Source organism: Athene cunicularia (genome assembly GCF_003259725.1).
Source record: "Athene cunicularia isolate RWA chromosome 9 unlocalized genomic scaffold, athCun1 chr9_part1, whole genome shotgun sequence".
NCBI classification, from domain to species: Eukaryota; Metazoa; Chordata; class Aves; order Strigiformes; family Strigidae; genus Athene; species Athene cunicularia.
In genome coordinates, this window is record NW_020799110.1 from 21,459,879 (window position 1) to 21,474,012 (window position 14,134).

At 39.7% G+C, this 14,134-nt stretch overlaps 1 protein-coding gene across 3 annotated transcripts in view; it reads right to left on the reverse strand.

Moving 5' to 3' along the window:
• PXYLP1 (2-phosphoxylose phosphatase 1) overlaps nucleotides 1-14,134 on the reverse strand; it is a 59,210-nt gene that overhangs the window by 44,650 nt on the left and 426 nt on the right. Inside the window, exon 1 of one of the 3 annotated variants that reach the window (XM_026854757.1) lies at nucleotides 12,937-12,959. The exons of 1 other annotated variant lie outside the window; for it this stretch is intronic. The gene's annotated coding sequence lies outside the window, so the exon portion shown is untranslated. Of the gene's footprint in view, nucleotides 1-8,204; nucleotides 8,495-12,936; nucleotides 12,960-14,134 lie in introns of those variants that run through there. One more of the 3 variants, XM_026854756.1, reaches the window with a different exon arrangement.

Below are 14,134 nucleotides of genomic sequence, written 5' to 3' on the forward strand. Positions count from 1 at the left end.
ATAAAAAGCTAACCAACCTTATCTCCCCACAAATCTATTTTTATATGCAGACGGAGCATAAAACCACACAGCAAAACGCATTTTGGGTGTTCAGAATATACTACCACACAGCAAGAGGCTGCAGGGTTGCAGAGCGGCTGCTGCTAACGTGACATTTAGAGAATACCAATCTTTATCTGTTTACTCTGCGGATGGGCCAGAGTGCAGGTCATGCCCCAGCCTCGCCACCTCCACGCTGCAAGCTCTCAGCACTCAAAGGTCAATCCTACCAACGGCTGACCACATCGCCTCACTAGGCTCCAGGCATGGGCCTTAGTTCTTTGCCTCAGAAAGAAGTAAGTAGTTATTGCTTCTAAAGGTGAGTGAGCACCACACCACTGCAGAAGAGGCAGAACTCGGTCCTGGGAGCAGCAGTGTTTTGGCAGCAGCTCCTGACGTGTGCCAGAAAAGCAGTGATTTACGCTCACCCCTGAGAACAGGGCTTTTGCTCAAGACCAAAACGGCCTCAAGTTGCACCAGGGGAGGTTTAGATTGGATTGTTAGGAGAAATTTCTCCACTGAAAGGGTTGTCAAGCATTGGAACAGGCTGCCCAGGGAAGTCGTGGAGTCACCATCCCTGGAGGTGTGTAGAAGACACACAGATGTGGCACTTAGGGACACAGGTTAGTAGCAGGCCTAGTAGGCTTGGCAGTGCTAGGTTAACAGCTGGGACTCAGCGATTCTAAAGGTCTTTTCCAACCTAAATCATTCTATGATTCTAAGCTTCTATGAATGCAGGACTTGATAAAGACAACATACAGAACGCTAAACTTATTTCACCAACAGTAATTGTAAGTGTAACACACATAAGCAGTCTAGGCATTCTGACGGATAGTCAATAAAGCACCCTATATCAAAATGTAGGTAATTAAAAGGCAACCTGAGCCACCTTTTGCAGTACACCCACCTACTGACTCACTGAACATCTTTATTTTAAACATGACCCAAATGTCTCAACTCATCAGAACATGCCAGAATGACTCACAGCATTTGGAGCACCCTCAGCTCTTACCTGATCTCACAAGGCAGTGACAACACATGCCAGTGTAAGGTGCTAGGCTGCTGCATGCTCACACAAGGGTAAAAACAGTCCTACAACTGCAGGCCAGGCCAGGGAGCCAGGAGACTAGCCAAGCCCCTGCTAGACTCTTGGAAAAATCTGGTCAAGTCACATTCTCTGCTTTAGGCCATTTCACTGGAAAAGTTAATAATTACCTAAAAATGCTGGGAGCACGCATGTCTGGTAGGAGCCTGGGCTAAGCATGGAGCTCCCAGCAGACCAGCTGGCATGACTAACCTACTTTTTGTTCCACGCTAGCTGGGTATTGCCAGCTAGTTCTCCACATGGAACCTCTCCCCCAGCAACCCCTCCTCCTGTGCAAAACAAAGACGACATTTTTTGCAGGGTTGACTAAGCTGTTTCTTTTCATTATTTTAAGTCAGGCCCTGAAAATAACTTGACATCAATGCTTTCAAAGCACTTGTGAGGTTAAACATGACACTGAACCACAACTGCCAAATTTCTGTGCCAATTGACTGACACTGTTACATCCTCTAAATCACCGATATCCATCTAGAATACAGACCTACTATCTAGTATGAAGCGTAAGCACATTATTACACTTACCATGACAGCTTAAATGAATTTACTTGATTAAAATAGCATGTCTCCATAAATAATCAATAGTACTCTTCAAAGTCTGCCTTAATAAAATTACTGTATTTATCTGATGTGGTACATCAAAATTACATTGTCTATTGAAATACAAGCAAGCAGAAGTGGCCGCAATGAAACAAAGAAAAATGGTGACTCTGGTCAAAAAGGAAGGTAGCACTAAGTCTGTACTTAATTATATGCCAAAGACTGATAGAAGTATATTTTGTAGCAAGCTTATAGAGCCCAGAGCAAAAAGCCTACAGACAACATAAGGTTGATTTGGAGTAACATTCATAATTTAAGAAAAAGTCACGGAAGAACACAGGGACTCACTTACTAGTCTGATGTCTCTACACTGCAGAACAGAGTTCTTAATTGTAATTGCTTTTTGATGCATCTTTTCTCTTTCATCTACATCTGAGGGCTTATTTCTGACAAAACCTGTTTTGAAGACATCTGAAATGAAGGTGACAGTTCCTGATACAATTATAATGAAGACTTCCATCTTTCTTGCATTTTAGCCCATGATGCTCTATCAATCATTCCCCAGCCATTTGGCAAGAGACTACCAGGCAATACATTTTTCATCTACTAAACCCCACAAGTCCAGCATCCAGACATCCTCAGACAGCTGAAGAACTTCATACTCTTGAACTGGAAATTACAGAACATAGTTGTGTCAGCAAGTCATGCAAGCCAAACCTTTTCTTTGGTGCTTCAAAGGTTTTGTTTCTTTTTCCTGCACAAATGAAAAATAGTGGCTGGGATCTTGTGGTTTTGACTAAATTGATCAGTGCTACAAAGGTCTACGGCAAGCACTAGAACGGAGAGGAAAGAGGAGCACTCAGCAGAACCAATTCTCTGGTCAGCATGACCTGCTTAGTTACTCATGCCTGTAATCCTTACATTGAGGAAACCCTCCAAAAGCCCTGCAGCTGACGGCAGCAATTTAAACTGGACATATTATTCCTGCAACACTAAAGTTGCATCTTGCATGGCATCACGAAGTAACAAAGCTAATATCTGCAATACTGTTAATCATAATTCATTTTCCCCTCAGAAACAAGCTTTATTTAAAAAAAAAAAAAAGCATTTATGAGAACTAGGTCAGATCACTTGGCATAAAAAACTGCATTTCTAAAAAAGTAAAACCAGCTCATCATTGAAAAAATTAAACAAAACTTGTTCAGTAATGTTACTCCTGTTAGCTCACCCCATGACTTATATGCTGGAAGTTTGTAACCACAGGAAACACAGAAGCTGACTGACAGTATAAACACGTCAGCAGTGTCAATACAAAAAAAAAAAAAAAAAAAAAAAAAAAAAACAGCCATGCGTACCACTCCAGCAGGAAGCAGCACATACCCAGTAGGGCATATCTACATGTTATGTAGAAACTATGCTTTTTACATGCTATGTAAAAACTAATAATAAAGCTGGTGAATGTCTGGAACACGTCTTATGAGGAGTGGCTGAGGGAACTGGGGGTGTTTGGTCTGGAGAAGAGGAGGCTGAGGGGAGACCTCATCGCCCTTCACCTGAAAGGATGTTGCAGAGAGCTGAGGATGAGTCTCTTTAACCAAGTAACAAGAGATAGGACAAGAGGGAATGGCCTCAAGCTGCCCCAGGGAAGGTTTAGACTGAATATTAGGAAGCATTTCTTTACAGAATGGGTTGCTGGATGTTGGAATGGGCTGCCCAGGGAGGTGGTGGAGTCCCCATCCCTGGAGGGGTTTAAGAGTCACACTGACATAGTGCTGAGGGATATGGTAGAGTTGAGAACAGTGTTAGCTTAATGGTTGGACTAGATGATCATTAAGGTCTTTTCCAGCCTATATGATTCTGTGATTCTGTAATAGCTACTTACAAGATAATTTTATTTTCAAATTACTTAACATTTTAGCAGCAAGCATCTGATTTTTAAAAAGATACCAAAAACCTAACAGCTAAGTTATTAAGAGTTTGTATTTAGAACATTAAAATATCTACATCTAAATGTCTTTTTTCTCCTATTCCAAGTTTCTTCCTTATGTAGTCAGTTCTAAAATCCTCATACTGGCATAGCTGGTTTTGAGATGTGCAAAAGCTATTGAAAATGCCACAGCAGTATTGCCCAGTCTGCCAAAGCAACCAACACAAGTTCTCACTTCATTAAAGCTAACAGAGAGCTCTTAAACAATTCTGTCCCTCTTTACAGCACTCATTATTTTCATTGTGCAGCAAATTTACCACTAGATTTAATAAGCAAAGGTAAAGAGTTGCTTAGCAGCCAGAAGTGATGAAGGGACCATTAGCCATACTGAAATCTGACCACACCTTGAAGATAATCTGCTGTTCTCAAAATAAAATGTCCACTTGACTCTTAGATCTTAGCTTTTAAATCTCAATGTGGACAAGCAGATAACATAGTGAATATTTTAAATATCCTTCTCCTAACCAGCTTTCAGGTTTGAGCAGCACTCTCATAACAGTTTTATGCTGGAAATTCTAGGAAAGCAGTCTTCAGCTTACAACTTCAGCTTACATCCTTCAAAGGACAGTTTCAGCTTTTCCATACTGTACTACTCAAATCAACATTATGAGCTGCCTTCTTTCCAAGATCAGCAGCTAAGAGACACAAGCCGAACAAGTTTTTACACAGTTCAGGTTTGCATTTGATTTTTGGCAGTCTAAGTTCTTTAGAGTATATTTCTTTTATTTAAATTAGAACCTACAAGTCTATGAATCTTTAAATAAACAGTCATGCAGAAACATCTATATTAAAGTTATGTTTAGCGCATTAATGTTGTAGTTAATGTAACGTAACATCATAACATTACAACTACCCTGTCTGGGTTTCCCAGCATTGGAAGTGAACTTACTTTGCAGCCAGAGATCTCCCTGGTTCTGAAATTTCCTTGGACTTAAATCAGTTTTCTGATTAAATTATACCTGTGTTTTCTTGAACAAAGATAAGGAGGGGGGTGAGGGAGGACACACTGGCAGGACCAGAATGTGGGAACTGTTAAAAAGCATGAAAAGATCATTAAATGTTTGATTCTTCAATCTTTTTCACACTTCCACAGAACACCATTTAGGTGTATTAGCTTATCCCTACTCTGACCACTAATCACCTTGCAAGGAACCACTTCTAAAAGCAAATGCTTCTGACAATTCAAACAAGAATTTTTGGAAGAAATACCAGAATTGTGACCTCTACATATCCTTTTTATTCAGTAATATTTCAAAATCACACTTGAACACCAAACCAGTATTTTTTTAAAGACAAAGCACAGTAATTTTGACATCTAGTCATTAAAGGGTATCAGTACTGCTGTTATTTCTACATAATCAATAGTCCCTAGAACCATAAGAGAAACACAAGTAAGCGCACAAACTAACTTAGAGAGGAAGGAAACTGTAGTGCCAAAATATAAGGTACTGCAAACATCTGTTTCCTTTGAGATGATGCCATTGCCCTATACTCCTTTACCATCTCCAGTCTCTCTGCTATTCCTGAAATCATCAGTACATGCAAGACAAGCTCTGAATAGCTGCAACTCAAATATAACCCCTACACCCTGCACATCCTTCCCATAAAGATAAATAAATAAAAACATTTTAAATTTCATCTCCTTTCCCTCTCTTCCCACAACACCTTCCCCTTCAGAGATTCAAGCTAGAGACACAGATTGCTGCCTTCATGCCCAGGCTCTGGCACCATCCTGATGGCAGAGACATTTTTCTTCCTACCAGCTTCACCAGTCTATTTATAAAGAACAAGTGTTCCCATCAGCCAGGACACAGAGATTACATGCCCCTGCCCCTACAAGAGTCTAAATTAGCTCTGACTGCAAACAAAGTGGAAAAGCAGGATTGCACATACAAACAATTATGAAATGTTTTAACACAATCCATCTGTAGTCTCCTTTATGTTCTACTTTGTGCCAGATTCAGACATGTGTTTAGACCAGAGGACAAAGTGATGGTCAGCATCAAAATTCACATTTGTTAGCTCATGCATTCTCTCTTTTGTTTAGTACTTTTAGTCATACTTGTTAGTCACTGATGCTCTGCCATATCGCTTCACTTGGCAGAACTCAGAGTCAAGGCAAGAACTTCTGCTGAATTCTGCTCCGCATTAAGGGAAACACCCAGGTAAAGCTCCACACTGCACCCACAGGAACCTGTGCACCCCAGTCCTTCAGCAGAGATTTATGTTGGCAAGGACTGTCTGAGTACTGACTTCTCCAATGACAAACATCTGCCCTTCCACGAGGCTTCTGGGTTCCAAATGGCAGCTGGTCCGGCTTGCCATCAGCTGTAGAGAAGCATTCCTGTACTTTTAATAGGTGCCACACAGTGCTTTCCCTGCTCGCTGTTTTCCAACGGAAAAGAGGATGACTTATTCTTTATCTGCCACTGCAAACCATTTCCACCCTTTAATCTGGTCCCTTTTACAGAGTCTTTACTTCTACATATTTTCAAGTTCCACCTACCCAACTGATTACTTTCTCTCACCCTTCCTAGTAGATCTTGGATAATGTTAATTCTGTCAGTACCTGTATATTTTTTAAAAATTTAAAAACACACAGAACCCCCCCAAAACCTCTACATAATTCATGTATACAAGCGCCTATACCAAAGGTATATATAACACACAGTATTTCTCTTTCCTTGGTTATTCACCAAAATTGCTGTAGGTGCACAAGTTGGAAACAAATCTTAATCTCTTTGGCTCAGAAAAATATTTTTTATTTAAGTCTGTATTTATGTAACTGCTTGCAAGCACTAAATATGACCCGAGTTTTAATTTTGCTAGTGCTAGTTGCATCCAGCATAGGATCCATAGTATTGCAATCACAGGACACAGCCAGGGGAGGAATGGCAACGGATCCTGTGATGCCACTCAGTGTTATCTGGGTTATCTTGCTGAGCTTGTTTCGAAACCAGTATGCTGCCCAGGAAGCCACCAAAACATAGGAATGAAAACACACTAGAGCAAATTTCCATTGGGTTTTCCTGCTTCAGAATTTACAGAGGCAGGTGTAATGCCCAAATACACCCTCACCTCTTGTTACAATCAATTTACACTGCTGCTGTTATTTTTTTAACTTGTGATGGATGTATAATCAATTTCTACAAACATGAGAGCACAACACAGGCCTTCATACACCCTTGGGTTTCATGCCTGTGCAACAGAAACAAAAATCTCGACTTGATGTGCAGTATCTTTCAGTTTGTCTAATTATAAATACATAATAAAGAATTATTATACTCCTGTTACATAAAAAATAACATAAAGCCTATCAAATAATAGGAGAAGTCATAATTGAAAACTGATTAATGGCATCCCCTTCTGTAGCAAACAAAAAACCCAACTGGAAGCAAATTGGGGTATTTTGAACAAGTATTTTTGTTTTGTCTGACAATACAGAGAAGCTGCATGTAAAATACAAAATTTTGCATTTTCTAGGTTACATATTAGTCTACCTTTGACCACTGCTTTGAGAACAGTTTATGCAGAAGCGTATTTGCTGCAGACTGATTCTCTGCTATAGATAAAATGTGTCCTTGCACTTCCCGAAGAAAAAAAGCCCCATGAAAGTTCTACTACCAATAGCATTAAAAGCACATGCTTCTGCCACCTGCATTTTTGTAACATTTTAAAGAACCAAAGTTTCTCATGATGTTCCCTTCCCAAACATCTTTTCCCTCATACTGCACCTGCTACAAACACACTCAAACAAATCAAAAAGCTAAAAAAAAAAAAAAAAATATATAAAAGAAAGAGTCCCCAACTCTAAGGAACCTACCCATTTTAGATTATCAAAATGAAGACTAAGAAGGACCACTTCATTCAACAGGAAGAAACCCACAGATGTAAGGTCCCACTGCTGTAAGGTCTCTCAGAGTGCAGCAGATACTCTGAAGATGGATGCAATTTTGAACTTGAAGCTACATTTTGAACAGAACATGATATAGCATTGACTACTTCCTTTCAAACCACACATAAGCTTCACTGTGGTGTTGTCTAACAATAAAATCCAGTTTATAAAAAAATCTGTCAAATTCCAAAGCTTTAGACAGTCTTCAGGTAACTTTGGATCACAAACCAGTCCCCTTTCTAAAAAGTCAGACCTCACGGCATACCCAAATCATAAGTACTGAAAAGACTACTGCAATTCATTGATAGCTTAATACCTCTTCCTTAATTTTCATATTCCTTTTAGGAACTGTTGAAAGCTTCCATGCTTCGGACTTTGGTTTTCCAACTATGATGATTTTATGGGTCTCATTAGGTTTACTTATTTGAACAGCAAATGTATGAAAGCGTAAAATATTTTAAGGAGTAGGTGTCCTTAACTCTGGTTTCTTTTGGTCCGTTTAAATCCTCAGCTGAAGAGATCCTTCCATTCAGATAAACTTCTCAAGAAGTGCTTTGATCTGTCCGTGACTACCTCTTTTTGGTTGGAAATAAGGTTACTCTGCAGAAATTTAAAAAAAGTCAAAATCTGTAACAACTCACCAGTCCCACATGTCATTGTGGTGGCCCTGTGGAAAGAAAATTTCAATATCTAGGGAAATCTGTCACAAGCCCAACTCTTTGTCATCCCCTTCAAGAATGACACCATATTCCTACTCCTTTTCCTATGCAATGATAGTTCACACACAGCTCTGAACTGCAGGGAAAGTAAAAACAAAAACAAAGGAAGTGCTTTTACTTCCTTAGAGGAAACGGAGCAACTCTTTTTAACATTATTACGAAACTTGAAAGAAACCTTATTATTTGATGGCTCCAGGCCAGAACTGAATCTCAACTGGCAGCAAAACCATTCCAGAACATACAGACAATTAAATCATTCTTAAAAAACAGTGCCAGAATGTAATTATTTTAAATTTATCATTTTAAAACGGTATACCATATGCTCGTAACTGTATGAGCACAGATCCTAATCACACACAGGTCACAGCCACTGGCTGATCAGATAGCATCACAGCTCCAAAAAGCATGCAAAGGCAAAGCAGTTAATATGCTTGAATTGTGTCACTTTTTTATAGTTAAGCTTTTACTTTTTACAGTTTTTGAATTACTCCGTCTCCTACTCTAACACTCCCCACTGCATGCATTTCCAATACAGACCTGCCTCCCTCTGCTCCACTGTCAGGAGGTGTATTCTGCTGCAAATACCTTCTTCTGGCACTAACTTTGAAAGCCAACATTGTAGGGACACACTAAAAGCTAGCTGACATCAATCAGATCAGTAAAGAAAACTCAGAAATGCAGGAAAACGTTTATTTCCCACACCAGGTCTAATTTATCCTACCCGACGTCTGAGATGATGTTAGTATGAAGAACAGTATTTTCCTCTGCACAACTGTCCTTCCATTCAGGTTAGATGAATTTGAGAATAGGACCTGAGCTCCCAAATCTGTCCTTACTCTTTTAATTCCAGATGATCTTATACCAGGTCTGTTTATAACCTGACTGCACACATATATATTCTAAGGCGAAAAGGTCACACGCCCACAGTTCTCAGGGGTTCATGCAGTGAGGTTGATTTGCTCACAGTATTCAGATTGAATGGATTTGGGGAGATTCCAGTTAAGTTATAACAGCTCAGTGACTTCATTACTCCAGGCTCTTCAGCCTACTTGTCATCTTACCTTGCATCTTCTGTTCAGCTAGTCCTTTATCCCTCCCCCTCTGGAAAACTGCTAGAGCCTGAATCACCAAGTTCTCCCAGCAACTCACCAGCAACTCCACCTGTAACCATTAGCTAGCCATGCCTTCAGCTTACCCTAAAACATAGCATCTGGTGATCTGGCCATTACTGAAAGCTCCCCATGAAGTAAAACACCATTTTACTAACTTATCTAAACTTTATACCTGTGAAAAATGGCAGTGCAACAGGCTGGTGTTAGAAGTGTTTGTGCAAAAGGGATGGAAGAGCTGACATTATATTCTATCCTTGTGCTCAAGCTACATTTTGACCCTCATATCAAAATATTTCTTCTCCTGACTATGGCCTTGCTATGAGATCTGTTCCATCTTATCCTCATATGCCAAGTCACCCAACACTTCTATATTCAACCACCTCTAAACAATCACAAGGATTCAAAATTATGGGGTGGATACACACTTCCATTTCCCATCTTCCAAATGGAAAACTTTTGTTTATCTCTGCAGGTTATGATGTTACCCATTGCATCACCAACAGCTGGCAGCTCATAACTGGAGAGGGAAAGGGAAAAAAAAAAAAAAAAAGTCTAAAAAGACTGTATCAGCAATTTTGCCATCTTCCTGCAATCTAACCCCAGAATGGTGATTACACAGATGGATTAGCAGACAGTCAGCATTTTCTCCTGCCCTTTCCTTCCCACAACACTTCATACAACTGCCAACTTGCCTGACTGCTGAATGGGGAATAAGAGGCAACATACTGGGAGAACTGCCCTGCTGCTGCCAAAAAGTCATGCCTGGTTTTTTCCTTGATCCTCATGGCAGCAGCATAAGATAACCTCTAGAAACACGCCGTCTTACAAACAACCTGACCACAAAGGTGCAAGCAGTCATTATTTCTTCAAAAGGAAAAATAAAAATAGGTTTAGGTAAACAGCGCTGGCATTAAACACGATGTCCTGGCATTTCATTTGAAAGGCCTATAGCCCACCTTTTTGTTGCTTAGTTCCAAAGTTGCTTTCACAATTTATTGGCCCACAGAAGCTCCCCATGAAGGTACCCAAAAGCCTTCATAGACAGAAACACAAGCCTGTGTTCAGACTTCTACTTGAGGGGCAATCAGTAAACCAACACCATCAGCGTAGGTGTGAGGAAGATGAACAAAGCATGAAAAATATGGCAAGGATCAGATGCCAGCATTACTTTGTCCTTTCAAAATCATCATTACCAACAGAGCGTAGCAGGTATTCACAGGTCCTCCCTTAATCAGCAGAGACTATCAGCATTAGGAAAACACAGTACAGTTAATTGTAGAATTTACAGCAGACATTGAGACAAAGTTATGGTGTTTATTTTTTCATTTTCACAAGGGAAGCCATGAATTCTGTGACAACTTTCCATGGCAAACGGACTTCATTCTTGGCACATGAAGTTTAAGGTGGCAGTAGAAACTATGGATGAAACTGCTGGAAAAGTCACTGAATAGTATTTCCAAACAGCTTTTCTGAGCAATGTCTTTACACCTAAGCCTAATTACTTCAGTTTACAAAAATCAGTTATTTTTAAGAAATATGCCAGCTAGCTAGCTTTTCAATGGCCTGTGTATCTCTAATCAATATGAAATAGCCTGTCAATCTTACTCTGAATCCCTTGCCTGTCATCACAACCACTTAAGAGCATAATCACACAGTTACCATCCACCTTTGTAGCCCTCCTGACAAACGTTCCTATCATCATCTTCCACAATGAAAAAAATGCTCTCTTTTTCTGCTTAGGACAAACCATTACATTTATGATTCAGGTATTATATGAACACAGTAAGATGACATTATTTGAAAAGAATCATTAACACTGACTGTCGCAGTGTACTTTCCCACTCCTCATCTCTTAATTAAGAAAATGTCTCACCCAGCTGTAATCAGAAACCACCTAATACTTTCAAGACAGTATTCAAGACAAGAAGATAGTAATTCTGAGGTCTAACCTAAATCCAGTGTGACAAAGGAAGCATGCTCCTGCGAAGACATAAGTCGACTCCTGTATCTTCCGCTACAATTTTTAGACAATAAAATCTGCGAAACTGTCTGCCCTAAATGGTTTGCAAAACCAAATGCTTGCTTAAGGGGACTCCATTTGGGATTCACCAAAGTGCAGCCCGATTTTAACAAAATATTTAATGTGTCATGGTCTGTGCAATGTTTCTAGTATCCTTCTGGAAAGCTGCTACATAAACCTTCAGTCTTCATCATCCTAAATGTAGCTTTATGATCAACTGTTTCCATATCTATTTCTATCTAATTTATATCACACATTGGCCTGTAATCGTTACAGAAAGCATTCTGGAAAGCACTTCAAAGAAGAAAAAAAATATGTATTTTAAAGCACAATCTTTTTATCGGTACTGCAATATTTCAGTACAATTCCAGTAAAATTACCACGACACTTAAACCCATGTAAGTAGAAATCTTGCCTGAAATTTCAAGTCTTCTCCCAGGCATTTAGCATTTCTTTACCTTTTTGCTACACAAATTAAGTTCTTATTTTTATATAAAATTTCCCACCCAAGCTAGAGTATTTTTAAATACAACCTTCTAAATGTGAATCAATGCATAGCTTGCTTATGGACTCCCTCTCCCAGGAAGTCAAGATTAAAGGCTATGTTCCCAACTGCAATGCACCGCTTGAACAGCTTTGCCCCAAACCATGCTCTTTGTCCAACATTTGGACCATTGAGGTTCTAAGCAAATCTTTCCTCGCCCTTCAGGCCGCTGTCCGGCAGCATTTGTGTGTGCTAGTCAAGTGCTTGCCAGCACAGCTGAGCGACCATGCTGTCTCTTCAGTCACCTTATCAGTAACTCCCCAAAACTTCCTGTAGTACCTATATCAAACTCCACCTTCTTTAATTCTCTCATACTTCCTTCACCAAATGATTCCTTTAACACCTAAGGCATTAGCTGCATGCTGTGTGTGCACTTTGCCATACTCCTGGGGAGCACCTTCATCATTTTGATCGAGTCAGACTTGAAGACTCCACTCTCTTGAACAATTAAGGTACCACCATCTCCTTTGTAGCATCCCTTATAAACCATAAACTTAATCATATGTAAATCATAAAGTATATGTTAGTAGGTGGCCTAACATTTAATTCCTACACTCATTTGATGTATGTTTGTAAGCAACACACATCTCACAGTGGGTTTTTTTGCATATTAATTGCCTTTTTTTTTTTATTAAGAGAATAAAAACCTTTGGGAGGAGAAGAGAATATACAACTAGAACCGACCATAAATCCAGATAAAAGCCACACTTAGGACCACATGTATTCATTCATCTTTCAGGCAATAATATGCAAATACACTTAAGATAAAAGCCTTTTACAACTAAAAAAATACATTTTTTTAAAATATTCTGCAACTTCAGTAGAAAAAGCATCCAGAAAAATTCAACTGACGTCTAATTTCAAAGGTCTCCTGTGAGATTATGAAAATGAACAAAGACCTACATAAGAAACTTCACAGGACACTTAAGGTTTCATCTAAGGAGATCATGATGAAAGATAATATGTAAAAATACACACCCCATTGTAAAACCGCTGGAGGAAAAATCTCCACGGGGGACAGTAGTTTTGCACACCCTGAAGCACTGCTTTTTGTGTGCGTTCATTCCAAGACACCCACTTTATAAACTAAAAAATCCCAAAAGCAGTTGAAGGCTGTTAAAGAAAGGCAAGTTCACAATTATAAAACTGAAACATGTAACACAAGGCCTGAAGTCCCTGCTATTCCTCAACACTTCCTTTTTTTGCAGAACAGGGAGCTTGTTTAGCATGTATTGAATCTTATAAAAATTAATATTTCAGCGCTACTGAGTTTACATAAAATATTTAAGAGACTACAATTAAAAGCCATTAGAGAGAGGAACATATGTGTTTGAACCATGCGCACTACTTTTAGTTACCTTTTTGAGAAGATTAAAATTAAGCAGCTTTTGCTTTCATCCCACTCACACCCTCCCACTACAAATTCTGTCTGAGCTAATCCTCCTTCTACAGACGTCAAAACAGGGCATAAGTATTACAGCTACTTACTGCCAAACTGTGTTGGTTTAATATCCCATTACTATTGTAATACTGGCACAATAACTTATCATATGTGACAGCTTTTGCAGTTAGTCAAGGATAGAGCCACTTACTCTGTAGTTTTTTTCACATACACGAAACTGTATTTGTAAAATTTGTAAAAGAGAACATTTAAGGTCTGAACTAGATGCTCATCTCAGACTGAAGGCCAGACAAAATAAAAGACTTATAAGGTCACTGCACACACTCTGCCCACCCTGTCATTTCCATGGTGCCAGCTTTTGTGTCAAGTGATTCATCCAGAAATTCAGGTTACAGTATTCAGAAACGTTGTTTAACCCTTTACTTTCTAGCATTTAAAAAAACCACTTTGATAGGTTTGGGGTTTTTTTAAGGGCAACTTTCTGCATTAAGGCCAAGACGATCTCTGTGCCAGAACACAGTTCTGATGAAAAGTCCGTGCTTGTCGAAAGGTTCAGGCTCAACCTTCAGGGACCCACAGCGCAGAAATACACTGCCCGTTCAAGGCTCTAAAAACATTTAGGTTAAAGTATACACAATGAGAGGGACTGCTTACAAATACACTGAAGGCAACAGGCATCAAAAAGATAAATTCAAGTTCCGGCACTGGAGCCACCGTGCACCAGCCCCCCGGAGCGGCCCCGCGGCACGGCCCGGCTCTGTCACCCCGGGGGCT